We start from the raw sequence: 13,653 nt of genomic DNA on the forward strand, positions 1-13,653 counted from the left end.
ATAAAGACTATGTCACAATAAGGGAAATGCTTATTATATTTTAAGCTGTGAAAATCAGTGGTGATTCTGTATAGATGAGATGGAGGATTGCTATAGACCCAGGCATTTTCTTAAAGGTCCTGAGTCCGACTCAGTCACAAAAACTCATCCTAAGCTTGAGTGAAGAGATAGCAGTTAAAAATGTATCAGGGACACATGGGGATAAACTGAATTGTTTGGCTTCAAGGCAAGAGCTTGAAGGGCAGCCACTATTGTTCCTTTGTTGAGCCCTTTCCCCACACTGACCGCAGTTGCAGTCAGGCACCAAATAAGAATTTGCATTAACTGGGTGAAAACCCCTGGTCAAACCCTGGTGACTCCCTGGGACCCCACCCTATCCAATTTCAGCACTACCTGAGTATCTTTCAGCACTTGTTTCTTATAGGCAGTGGATTATAGCCCATGCTGAAGACTCTTAAAAACTCTCAAAGCTCCACAAGCCCCAGGCAGGTGACTACTGGCCTTTGTGTAACTGGTGCCTCTTTCTGAGTGGTCTAAGTCCTAGAACTGGTGTCAGCTCGCCTAGGTAGCATGGCATCTCTCATGTGACTCTGGGAACAGTGTAGGCAAGTACCAATCATACATCACTTTGTAGTTTCTAACAGGTGGTCCTAGGGGAACACAGTCAGAGGCTGAGCTGGGCTTGCACCAGAGCCCATCAAAAGAAGCTACAGAACAAACATACCCAGCAACCAGGTTCAGACCACAAAAGAACACCATCAAATTGGCTTCACAAACAACATACCTAAAGGGTGGTCTCAGCAGTTAGTGGAGCACCAATGGGGTAAACCCTGCTCCGTGGGGTCAGCCCAAATACAACAGCTCATACACTATGATCCTGGCCAAGCCTCATAGCGAGTCAACCTTTGTGTCAACCACACCTACTCATAGGCCAAGAGCAGTCAAGGATCAACTATAATAGGAGTGTACACACAAACCACACAAAAGACCCTCCAGGAGTACCTGACTCAAGTGACCAAGGAGACTACATCACTGGGCTCCACATGACACATACTATATAAGATCACTCTTCCAAGACTGGTATATATAGCAGATCTACCTCATACATGGAAACAAACCCAGAGAGGGAGCCAAAATGAGGAGACACAGAAACTAGTCCCAAAGCAAGAGCAGGGGAAATTTTCAGGAAAAGAATTAAATGAAATGGAGGCAAGCAATCTATCAAATACAGAGTTTAAAACATGGGTTATAAGGATATTTAAGGAACTAAGGCTAAGAATACATTATCTCAGTGAAAATATGAACATAGAGAAAGGAAATATATTTGAAAACCATAATAAACCATTAAAAATAAGTCAGAAATGAAGAATGCATTATCTGGAATAAAAAATAAACCAGAGAAGCAAGATGGCAGTGTAAGTAAATGCTGGTACTACTGCCTCCCACAACCACAGCAAAATTACAACTAAAATGAAGAACAACCATCATTCAGAATTGCCTGAAATCTGGATGAATGGAAGTTCTACAACTAGATAAGAACAAAACACAACAAGTCTGGTAGGAGGGTCAGAGGCACTGAACAGGCTGATCTGACAACCACCTGTGGTGATTTTTAAAATCAGGAGTGATATATCAAGTTCAGAGGCCTCCCATGAGAAGCAAGGGGTCTTAGCCCCACACCAGACCCCCAGCCCAGGTTTCCAGAGCTGAAAAGAGAAGTCCCCATAACTTCAGGCTATAAAAACCGGCAGGGATTGTGGCTGAGTGACAAGGAGGCTACTGGAGTCCTAGGCAGTTCCTCTTACAGGGCCAGTGCATGAATTTATAGGGTCCTACTCTGTCTGATCTCCAGCACAGAGTGGCAGCATTGGAGGAACCAGGGACATATGAAGGGGAACTGGATTGTCTGGCATTGGGCAGAAACTCAGGGACGGCTTTCTCCAAGATGGGAGTACTCACAGAGATCATTGTTCTTGTGCTGGGATCTCCCCCACCACAGAGCTGACTTGCAGCCATATCTGAGTTTCCATCAGTGTGGCTCACACAGCTCCCTCCACACTGGTGAATCCCTGAAACCCCACCCCATCCAACTTGCAGCCCCGCCAAAGTGGCTTGCAATGGCTTTTCCATAGGAAAGGCCTATCCTGGCTCAGGCCTGAAAATTTCCTGAAATATTTCAAACAAGCATCAGCTGGCATCAGCATACCCCATACCTATCCATAAGAGGTCTAAGACCTGGCACTACAACAGTGTACTTTGCTTCACAACTTGGCTTCACCTGAGCACTTCTAAGCCCAATACAAATAGCAGCTATCTGAAGATCGCTCTGTAGCTCCTCCCAGTGGTGCCAGCAAGTGGCTGACTTGAGTCAGTGCACCTGGTGGACAACTTCAGACCATACCAGATTATAACCCTACACATCCACAAATGGCACACTCAAGGGGCAGGCTCAGTGATCACCAAAGCCTCATTGTAGCAAGTCCTGCTCCATATGGGTGTCTCCTACACAGCAGCTCTTCCACTGTAAATGCAGCTGATCCTCACAGCCAATTGGCCTGGAGATCAACTCTTCCCAGTGATACCAACAGCAATGAAGGGTCAACTACAACAAGTCTGTACACATAACATAAACAGGGGCACACCTAGAATGCCCAGCTCAGGTGACTGGGGAGACCAAGCCACTGGGCCCTACAGGGCACCTGCTACACAAGGCCATTCTACCAATTCCAGGAGACATAGCAACTCTACCTAATGCATAGAAACAGACACAGGAAAGTAGCCAATATACAGAGAAAAATAAATATGTCACAAATGAAAGACCAGAAGAAATCTTCAGAAAAAGAAATAAATGAAATGGATACAGAGTTCAAAACAGTGGTGATAAGGTTGCTCAAGGATCTTAATGAGAGCCTCAATAAGAGCTTCAAGGGACTTTGTGAGACTTTCAAGGATCTGAGTGAGAATTTCAAAGGCATGAAAAAGGACCAGTCAGAAATTAAGCACTGGCTGAAGGCCCCATGACTCCTACAGTGGGTTGCTGCAGAGCAGCACACCACCCTGGCTGAAGGCTCCAGAACCCCCTGCAATGATTGGAAGAGTCATGTGCCACCCCACCATGGGCTCCGGGACCTCATAGTGAGTCCCAGAGATGCACACCATTCCAGAAGCATGTTCCAGGACAGCACAGTAAGTCATATGCCAGTGTGACTTTACAAGCAGCTATTACTATGGGAGCCAGGACCCTGAGCACATCCACAACAGCTTGCATGACAAGTTTGGAGCTAAACCACATAGTCTGCCAATCTATGAGGATACTCCATCCATGAACAGTACAATAACATTCAAGTCCCTACTACATTAGGAGAACCCAAATAACTCAAGTAATGGGCTTTCTTAGAACACCCAGATCAGGAGATCTGAGGCTGCACCACTGGGTCCCACAGAACACCTACTACATAGGATGACCCCCAAAAATCTGTGTGGCTTAGCAGTTTGATCTAAGACATAAAAACAAATACAAAGGGAAAGAAAAAATGGGGAGAAAAAGGAACAATCCCCAAATGAAAGAAAAGAAGGAATCACCAGAAAAAGAACTAAATAAAAATGGAGGCAAGTAATTTGTCAGAGAAATAATTCAGAGTAATGGTTATAAGGATGCTCAAACATCTGACTGAGAATTACAAGCAACACAATGAGAATTATAAGGAGCTGAATGAGAAATATACGATGAACAAGAATCAAGAGGAAGTGAAGAATGATAGAGCTGCAATAACGAATACAATGGAAGGTTTCATCAGTAAACTAGAACAATTTGGGGATCAATTCAGCAACTTAAAAGACAAGGTAGAAAAAACACCCAAGCAGAGTAGCAATAGAAAAAATAAATTAAAAAGCAGGAGGAGAATCTAAAGGAGCTTTGGGACAACATGACACAATACAATATCCTCATAATATGGGTGTCAGAAAGAGAAGAAGATGATCAAGGAATAGAAACTCTGTTTAAAGAAATAATGACAGAAAACTTTCCTGACTTGGGCAAGAATACAGTCACACAAGTCCAAGAAGCACAGAGAGGACCAATCAAGATAAATGCAAAAAGTCTTACACCAAGACACAGCATAATTAAACTGGCAAACATGAGAGAATCCAAGATGGCTGCTCGGGTAGGCACCTAGCCGCAGCCGCACGCAACAATTTCAATAAAATACAACTAAAATATAAAATGGACATTACCCAGAACTACAGGAAAGTCAACTGACTGGAAATTCTACAACGAGAAGCAAGGAGAAAACCAGAAGGAAGCGCGGAGGAGCTGTAAAAGCCCAAGGTACGGAGACACGCGGCGCGCGGAGAGGACGGAGCCGGAGAGGAGGGAGGCCGAGTGCCTGGCTGGCGTTCCCTAGCGGGAAGGAGATAAACACTCCGACTGTGCTGGGCTCCCAACTGCTCTGAACCCCCGTTCTAGGCCAGACCCTGGGGACCCAGGCTCATCCAGAGGGAGCTGGGCTGTAAGGCGGTACTCGGGGAAGCAGCGAAAGGAGGTCCCAGAGGCGCGCACACAGCGCGCAGAGAAGGGCCGGCCGGCTGTGCCGTAGGACTGCCCTGGCGGGAAGGAGACAGGCTCCAGACTGCTCTGAACGCCACCTCCAACTCCACTTCGAACTGAACTGAACCCCAGTTTCGGGCCCATTGCGGGAGAGCTTACACTGTTTGGTAGCAGGCGAAAATCGAGGGCACCTTTCTCTCAGAGGCGCTTGCAACAAGTACTGAAGGACCCTGAGTCTCAGGAGTCGCATAGGGCGGGGCTGACAGAAGCCAAGGCTGTAGGCTCCACCCTGAAACTCCGCCCCATCAGAAAAGCTGCCTGCGAAAATGCCTAAACCAAATAGATCACAAAGGAAAGAAATGGAGGACAAAAAGCGACTGGATATAGAGTTCAAAACCACACTTATAGGGTTTTTCAAGAGACTCCTAGAAAAGGCCGATAAAATAAATGAGACCTGTGAGGATATGAAAAGGGATCAACAAGAAATGCTAAGGGATCAACAAGAAATAAAGAATACATTGTCTGAAATAAAAAATATTCTACAGAGTCCTAAAAACAGAATAGAAGATCGCAAGAATCAAGTCAAAGATTTGGAACATAAAGAGCCAGAAGACACTCCTCTGCAGAAGCTAGAAGGCAAGAGAATCCAGAAAATTGAAGATAATGTAAGAAACCTCTGGGACAACTTCAAACGATCCAACATCAGAATCATGGGGGTCCCAGAAGATGAGAGAGGGCAAGATATCGAAAACATACTGAAAGAAATAGTGACAGAAAACTTCCCCCACCTGGGGAAAGAATTGGACTTACAAGTCCAGGAAGCACACAGAACTCCAAATAAGAGGAATCCAAAGAGGACCACACCAAGACAAATCATAATTAAGATTCCAAGAGCAAAGGACAAAGAGAGAATATTAAAAGCAGCAAGAGCTAAGCAGGTGGTTACCTATAAAGGAGCACCTATACGATTGTCAGCTGATTTCTCAACAGAAACCATGCAGGCCAGACGGGAATGGCAAGAAATATTCAAGGTGATGAATAGCAAGAACCTACAGCCAAAAATACTCTACCCAGCAAAGCTATCACTCAGAATCGAAGGTCAGATAAAGAGCTTCACTAATAAAAAAAAGCTAAAGGAGTTCATCACCACCAAACCAGAATTATATGAATTGCTGAAGGGGGTTCTTTCAGAAGAGAAAGTAAATAAAGATAAAAATTATGAACAACAAATACGTAACTATCAACAAGTGAATCTAAAAACCAAGGAAATTAAAAAAAAAAAATCTGATGAACAATATTAACTGTTGAATATAATAGAATCAGAGGTATGGAAGGGGAGTGAACTGATGATTCTTGGGGAAAAGGGGAGAGGGGAATGTGGGAAGAGACTGAACATAAACTGTGCACCTATGGATGAGGACAATGGGGAGTGGGGAAAGGGCAGAGGGTGGGGTGGGAAGGGGGGGGAAAGGAACACTTGTAATAATATGAACAATAAAAATTTATTAAAAAAAAAAAAAGTTCAACCTGGAAAACATCCTAAAAAAAAAATAATAATAAATAAATAAAAATAAAAAAAAAATAAACTGGCAAACATAAGACAAAGAAAAAATCTTAAAGGCTGCAAGGGAAACACAGGAAATTACCTACACGAGATCTCCCATTAGATTATCAGCTGATTCTCAAAGGAAATAGATCAGGCCAGAGAGAATGGCATGAAGTATTCAAAGTGTTGAAAAGCAAGGGACTTATCCCACGATTACTCTATCCAGCAAATCTATCATTCAAAATTGAAGGTGAAATCAGGAGCTTCACAGACAAAAAATAAAAAAAGTAAAGGAGTTTAATACCACCAAACCAGCAATGCAAGAAATGCTAAAGGGACTGTTGTATAATGAGGAAATATAAAGGGAAGAAGAAAAGCAGGCATAAAGAACATAATGGGAAGAAACAAGTAACTCTCAATAATAACGTTAAGTGTAAATTGATCAAATGCTCCAATCAAAAGACATAGATGAATGGATAAGAAAGCATGACCCATGTATATGCTGTCTACAAGAGACACACTTCTTAACAAAGGACTCACACAGATTGAAAGTGAAGGGATGAAGAAACTTCTTCAGGCAAATGGAAATGGAAAAACAAAAACAAAAACAAAAACAAACAAACAAACACACAACACCCAAAAACCTGGGGCAGCAATACTTTTATCTGACAAAATAAGCCTCAAAGTGAAGACCATAATAAGATATATAGGGAAGGCCTCCTCATAATGCCAAAGGAATTGATAAAACAAGAGGCTATAACTCTAATAAACATACATGCACCCAATGCCAGATCATTCAAACACATTAAAAAAAAAAAAACTTCTGGAAGATATTAAGGGAGAGAGCTACAGTAATATATTCATAGTAAGGGACTTTAATACCACATTAACATCACTGCATAAATCTTCTGGATAAAAAATCAATAAGGAAACAGCAATCTTAAATGGCACAGTTGAACATATGGAACAAATAGACATCTTCAGAACATTTCACTCCAAAGTTATGGAATATACATTCTTCTTCAGTGCACATGGGACATTTTCAAACATAGATTACATGTTTGGACACAGCCTTTACAAATTCAAGAAGATTGAAATTATATCAAGCATCTTCTCAGATAAAAAATGGTATAAAATTAGAAATAAACTACAATAAAATACTCAAAAGCAGTCAAACACATGGAGGCTAAATAGCATGCTATTAAATAATAAATTACCAAAGAGATCAAATGAGAAATTAAAAAAACATCCTGGAAACAAGTAACAATGAAAACACCAACAATGAAAAGTCTATTGGACACAGTGAAAGTTCATAGCACTGCAAACTTCACTCAAAAAACAAACCAAAAGGGAGAAACCAAAATGTTGGTATAGGTAAATACCTGAACTGTTGCTTCACACAGCAATTTCAAAACTACAGCCAAAAGACAAAATGGACATCATTCAGAACCACAGGAAAGCTGGCTGAGTGGAAATTATACAACTAGCAGGAAAGAGAAAAGCACATTGAGACTCAGAGGAGCTGCAAAAGGCTGAGGTATGGAAATGTGGGCACAGAGAGGACTGGCGGCTGAGTGGGTGGTGGCTTTCTCAAGCGGGAGGGAGATGGAAGCTCCTAACTGTGCTGAATTCCAGTTCCAGGCAAGACCCTGGGGACCCAGACTCATACACAAGGAATCTGGACTGTCAGGAAAAGAGAAAAGCACACCAAGACTTAGGGGAGCTCTGGAAGGCAGAGGTCCAGAGGCGTGTGCGCACAGAGGACTGACTGCTGAGTGTGTGGCTGGCCTTCTCAAGCGGGAGGAAGATGAACTCCTGATTGCAGTGAACTCCAGTTCTGGGCAAGACTCTGGGAACCCAGACTCATTGAGGGAGAAACTGTACTATCTGGCAGCGGGTGAAACTCGAGGGTGGCTTTCTCTCAGAGGTGCTTGAAGCAATTACTGAGGGACACTGAGACCCTGGGGCCTCACAGGACAGGACTGATGGAAAGTCAAGGCTGTCTGCTCTGCCCTGAGACTCCGCCCCATCCAAGCTGAGCACAGAGGCTTTTGAAATTTTGCAAGTCTTGTCTCATAAGGGTGTCTGCAGCATAGAAGTACTCCCAGCATAGACACAGTTGATCCTCACAGCCAATTGGCCTGGAGGTCAATTCCTCCCAGTGATACCAACAACAATCAAGAGATAACTACAAGACTGTGCACACAGCCCACAAAGGGGTGCACCAAGAGTGTTCACCTCAGGTAACTGGGGAGGCTGAGCCACTGGGCCCTATAGGACACCTAGTACACAAAGCTACTCTACCAACTCAGGGAAGCCGCAAAAATGTGGAGACAAAGAAACAGATCACAAATGAAAGAAATGGAGGAAAGCAAACGACTGAATATAGAGTTCAAAATCACAGTTATAAGATTTTTCAAGAATTTTTTAGAAAAGGCCGATAAATTTAGGGATACCCTCAAGGATATGAAAAAGGACCAACTAGAAATTAATCATAAGCTGATTGAAATAAAAAAATATTATACAAAGACCTACCAGCAGACTAGAGGACCACAAGATTCAAGTAAAATATTTGAAATACAAAAAAGCAAAAAACACTCAACCAGAAAAGCAAAAAGAAAAAAGAATCCAAAAATATGAAGATAGTGTAAGGAGCCTCTGGAACAATTTTAAGTGCACCAACATCAGAATTATGTGGGTCCCAGAAGAAGAGAGAGAGCAAGATATTGAAAACCTATTTGAAGAAATAATGACCAAAAACTTCCCCCTCCTGGTGAAAGAAATAGACTTACAAGTCAAGGAAGCACAGAGAATCCCAAACAAAAGGAATCCAAAGAGGACCACACCAAGACACATGATAATTAAAATGCCAAGAGCAAAAGACAAAGAGAGAATATTAAAAGCAGCAAGAGAAAAAACAGTTACCTACAAGGGAGCACCCATATGATTGTCAGCTGATTTCTCAACAGAAACTATGCAGGCCAGATGGGAGTGGCAAGAAATATTCAAAGTGATGAATAGCAAGAACCTACAACCAAGATTACTCTACCCAGAAAAGCTATCATTCAGAATTGAAGGGCAGATAAAGAGTTTCACAGATAAGAAAAAGCTAAAGGAGTTCATCAGCACCAAACCAGTATTATATGAAATGCTGCAAGATATTCTTTAAGGAGAGGAAGAAGAAGAAAAAGATAAAGATAAAAATTATGAACAACAAATACGTATCTATCAACAAGTGATTCTAAAAATCAAGGGAATAAAAAAAATCTGATGAACAGTATCAACTGGTGAATATAATAGAATGAGGGGCACAGAAAGGGAGTGGACTGATCTTGGGGGGAAAGGGGGATGTGAGAACAGACTTGACAAAAAGTGTACACCTATGGATGTGGACAGTGGGGGGGGGGGGTGAGGTAAGGGCAGAGGGTGGGGTAAGAACCTGGTGGAGGGGAGCTATGGGGGGATAAAAGGAACAATTGTGATAATCTGAACAATAAAGATTTATTATATTAAAATAGAAGAGAAAGAGAGGCAAGGAATGAAAAACCTATATGAAGAAATAATGACAGAAGGGATCATAAAAAATGCTATGTAAACAACTCTATTCCAACAAAATGCAAAATGGACAACCTGTATGAAATAGACATATTTATAGAAAAATACAGCCTTCCAAAAGTCAATCAGGAAGAATCAGAAAATATGACTAGACCAACAATACTTAAGAAATTGTGGCAATAATTAAAAAAAAAATACTTTCAGCAAACAAAAGCCCTGGTCCACAGGGCTTCACAGGGCAGTTTTGCGAAACAATCAAAGAAAAATTAACACCTATTTTCCAAACTGTTCCAAAAAATTCAAGAGGAAGGAACACTTACAGTCTATTTCTATTAAGCCAGAATTACCGTAATCCCCAAACCAGGTAAAGACACTAAAGAGGAAGAGAATCACAGGCTAATATTCTTTATTAACATAGATGCTAAAATCTGCAAAATTTTTTTAGCAAATCGGATCCAGTAATACCTTAGAAAGATCATACACCATGACCGAGTGGGATTTATTCCAGAGATGCAAGTCTGGTACAGTATCCACAAATCAATAAGTGTGATACAACACATAAACAAATTGAAAAATAAAAAGCACATGATCATATCAATTGATGCAGAAAACGCATTTGACAAAATTCAACACCTTTTTAAAATAAAAACTCTAAGCAACGTGGGAATAGGGGGAGTATACCTCAACATTATGAAGGCCTTATATGACAAACCAACAGCCATCATCATACACAATGGGCAAAAACTAAAAAATTTCCCTTAAGAATAGGAACAAAACAGGGATGCCCACTTCGCCACTCCCATTCAACATAATACTGGAAGTGCTAGGCATAACAATCAGACAAGAAGAAGAAATAAAAGGCATCCAAATTTGAAAAGAAGTAAAGCTGCCATTATTCACAAATGACATGATATTGTTCATAAAAAACCCTAAAGACTCCATAAAAAAACTACTAGGCTTAATAAACAAATTTGACAATGTAGCAGGATGTAACACCAAGAAATCAATGGTATTTTAATATACCAATAATGAACTCTCAGAAAGAGAAACTAAAAAAATCAATCCCATTTGCCATTGCTACAAAACATTAAGAGACTTATGAATAAACTTAACCAAGGTGGTAAAAGACCTGTACTCAGAAAACTACAGGACATTAAAAAAAATAGATGTAGAAGACATAAACAAGTGGAATAACATACTTTGTTCATGGATTGGTAGAATCAATATCATTAAAATGTCCATACTATCTAAAGCAATCTACAGATTTAATCCAATCCTTATTAAATTACCAACAGCATATTTCACAGATCTAGAACAAACTCGCCAAAAATTCATATAGAATCAATAAAGACCCCGAATAGCTGCAGCAATATTGAGAAAGAAGAACAAAGTTGGAAAGATTACAATACCAGATATCAAGTTATACTATAATATAAACCCACTGTACTCAAAACAGCCTTGTACTGGTACAAGAACAGGCATATATACCAATGGAATATAACAGAGAACCCAGAAATCATCCCAAGCCATTATGCTCAATTAATATTTGACAAATGAGGCAAGAGCATACAATAGAGTTAAGATAATCTCTTCAATAAATGGTGCTGGGATAATTGGACAGGTACATGCTAAAAAATGAAAGTGTACTATCAACTTACACCAAACATAAAAATAAACTCAAAATGGATAAAAGACTGAAATGTAAGATGTGATACTCTAAAAGTCCTAGAGGAAATCATTGGCAGCAAAATACCAGGCATCTTTCACATCAATATGTTTACCATACATATTCTAGGACAATGGAAACTAAGGAGAAAATAAATAAATGGGACTACATCCAAATAAAAAGCTTCTGCACAGCAAAAGAAACCATCAACAAAATAATAAGAGAGCATACTGCATGGCAGAACATATTTGGCAATGATACATTGGATAATGATTTAACCTCCAAATTTTATAGGGAACTCATACAACTTAACAAATCCAAGTAAAAAAAATGGGCAAAGGACCTAAATGCCAACTTCTCCAAAGTGGACATATAAGGCCAAGAGACATGAACAAATGCTCAAAGTCACTAATCACCCAAGAAATGCAAATTAAAAAGATAATGAGGTAGCACCTCACACTTGTTAGAATGGCTATCATCAACAAATCAACAAACAAGTGTTGGCGAGGATGTGGGGAAAAGGGAACTCTGGTCCACTGCTGGTGGTAATGTAGACTGGTACAGCCTCTGTGGAAAACAGGATGAAGTTTCCTCAAAAAATTAAAAATGGAACTTTCATTTGACTCAGTGATCCTACTTCTAGTAATACATCCTAAGAAATCTTAAAAACCAATCAGAGACTATGTGCATCCCTATGTTCATAATGGCAATTTACAATAGTTAAGATTTGGAAACCGCTTACTTGCCCATCAGCAAATGAGTGGATTAAGAAATGTGGTATATCTATAAAATGGAATATTACCCCCGGCTATAAAAAAAAGAAAGAACCTCTACTATTTGCACAAGCATGGATGGACTTAGAGAGCATTATGGTAAATGAAATAAGCCAGTCACAGAAAGATAAGTATCACATGATCTTACTCACATGTAGAATCTAATGAATAATATAAACTGATGAACAAAAATACACCCAGAGACATAAAAGCATTGAACAGACTGTCAAACCTCAGAGAGAAGGCAGGGAAGACTTCGGGGAAGGGGGAAGAGATCAACTAATGAACTCTAATGCATATATGCATAACCCATGGACACAGACAATTGGGTTCTGAAGGCCAGGGGTGGGGGTTAGAGGTGGGGTGGGAGAAGTCAATGGGGGGGAGGAGAATGGGATATATGTAATACTTTAAACAATAAAGATTATTTTATTTTATTGTTAAACAATAAAGATTTTTTTTTAAAATAACTTCTAGTGCAAAAATAAAAATCCAAAACAATAGAGATTTCAAAAAAAGAATAAACCAGAAGGGTCCTGGCTGGTTTGCTCAGTGGTTAGAATGTAGGCCTGGAGACCAAAGGGTCTTGGGCTAAAGGCGCATACCTCAGTTGCAGGTCCATCCCTGGCCTAAGTCAGGGCACGTGTGGGAGACATCCAATAGATTTGTCCCTCTTACAGCAATGTTTTTCTCTCTGTATCTCTCTTCCTCCCTTCCATTCTCTCTAAAAGTCAATGGAAAAAATATCCTTAGGTGAGGATTAACAACAACAAAGAAATGATAAACCAAAATAAAGACTAGTATATTAGATGAAGCTGGGAATTAAATCAGTGATTTAGAAAACAAGGCAGTGGGAAATGCCCTATCAGCACAGCAAAAATAAAAAAAGAAAATAAATGAGGATAGTTTAAGGAAACTTCAGAGCAGTATCAAGAATACCAATATTTGCATCATAGGAGTACAAGAAAAAAAAAAAAGAGTGAGAGCAAGGTATTGAAATCTATTTGAAGAAATGATGAGTGAAAACTTCCCTAATGCGGCAAAATAAGACATACATGTCCAAGAAGTGCAGAGATTACCAAACAAGAGGAACCCAGAGAAGCCCATATGAAGATGCACCATAAGTAAAATGACAAAGGTTAAAGACAGGGTGAATCTTAAAACCACCAAGAAAGTTAGTTAGTTACCTAAAATGGAGCTTTCATAAAACTGTCAACTGATTTTTCAACAGAAACTTTGAAGGCCAGAAGGGGTTGGCCTAAAATATCCAAAATGATGAAAGGTAGTGCTCTACTTTTCTAAAAACAAGACTACTATACTCATCAAGGCTATCATTTAGAATCAAAAACAGATAGCTTCCCAGACAAGTAAAAAATAAAGAAGCTCATCACTACTTAATCTCTTTGCACCATTTGATGCTTGTTTGGTGAAATGTTATTTGAAAAATTCTCTTAGATACCATGAAGAAGAAAAACATGGAAAGAAATTTGAAATAAATACCAAATATATTTACACTCAAATGTAAATGATACCAAGAAATGAAATATTAATAATTTTTATTTTGCAG

The 13,653-nt window shown here is 40.1% G+C and overlaps 1 protein-coding gene across 3 annotated transcripts in view; it reads left to right on the forward strand.

Moving 5' to 3' along the window:
• Nucleotides 1-13,653, forward strand: part of ZDHHC15 (zDHHC palmitoyltransferase 15) — a gene marked incomplete at its 5' end in the record, with an annotated part of 235,674 nt that overhangs the window by 131,287 nt on the left and 90,734 nt on the right. The gene's annotated exons all lie outside the window — the stretch shown is intronic.

The sequence above is a fragment of the Pipistrellus hanaki genome, assembly GCF_964339955.1.
Source record: "Pipistrellus hanaki genome assembly, chromosome: X".
Taxonomy (NCBI): domain Eukaryota; kingdom Metazoa; phylum Chordata; class Mammalia; order Chiroptera; family Vespertilionidae; genus Pipistrellus; species Pipistrellus hanaki.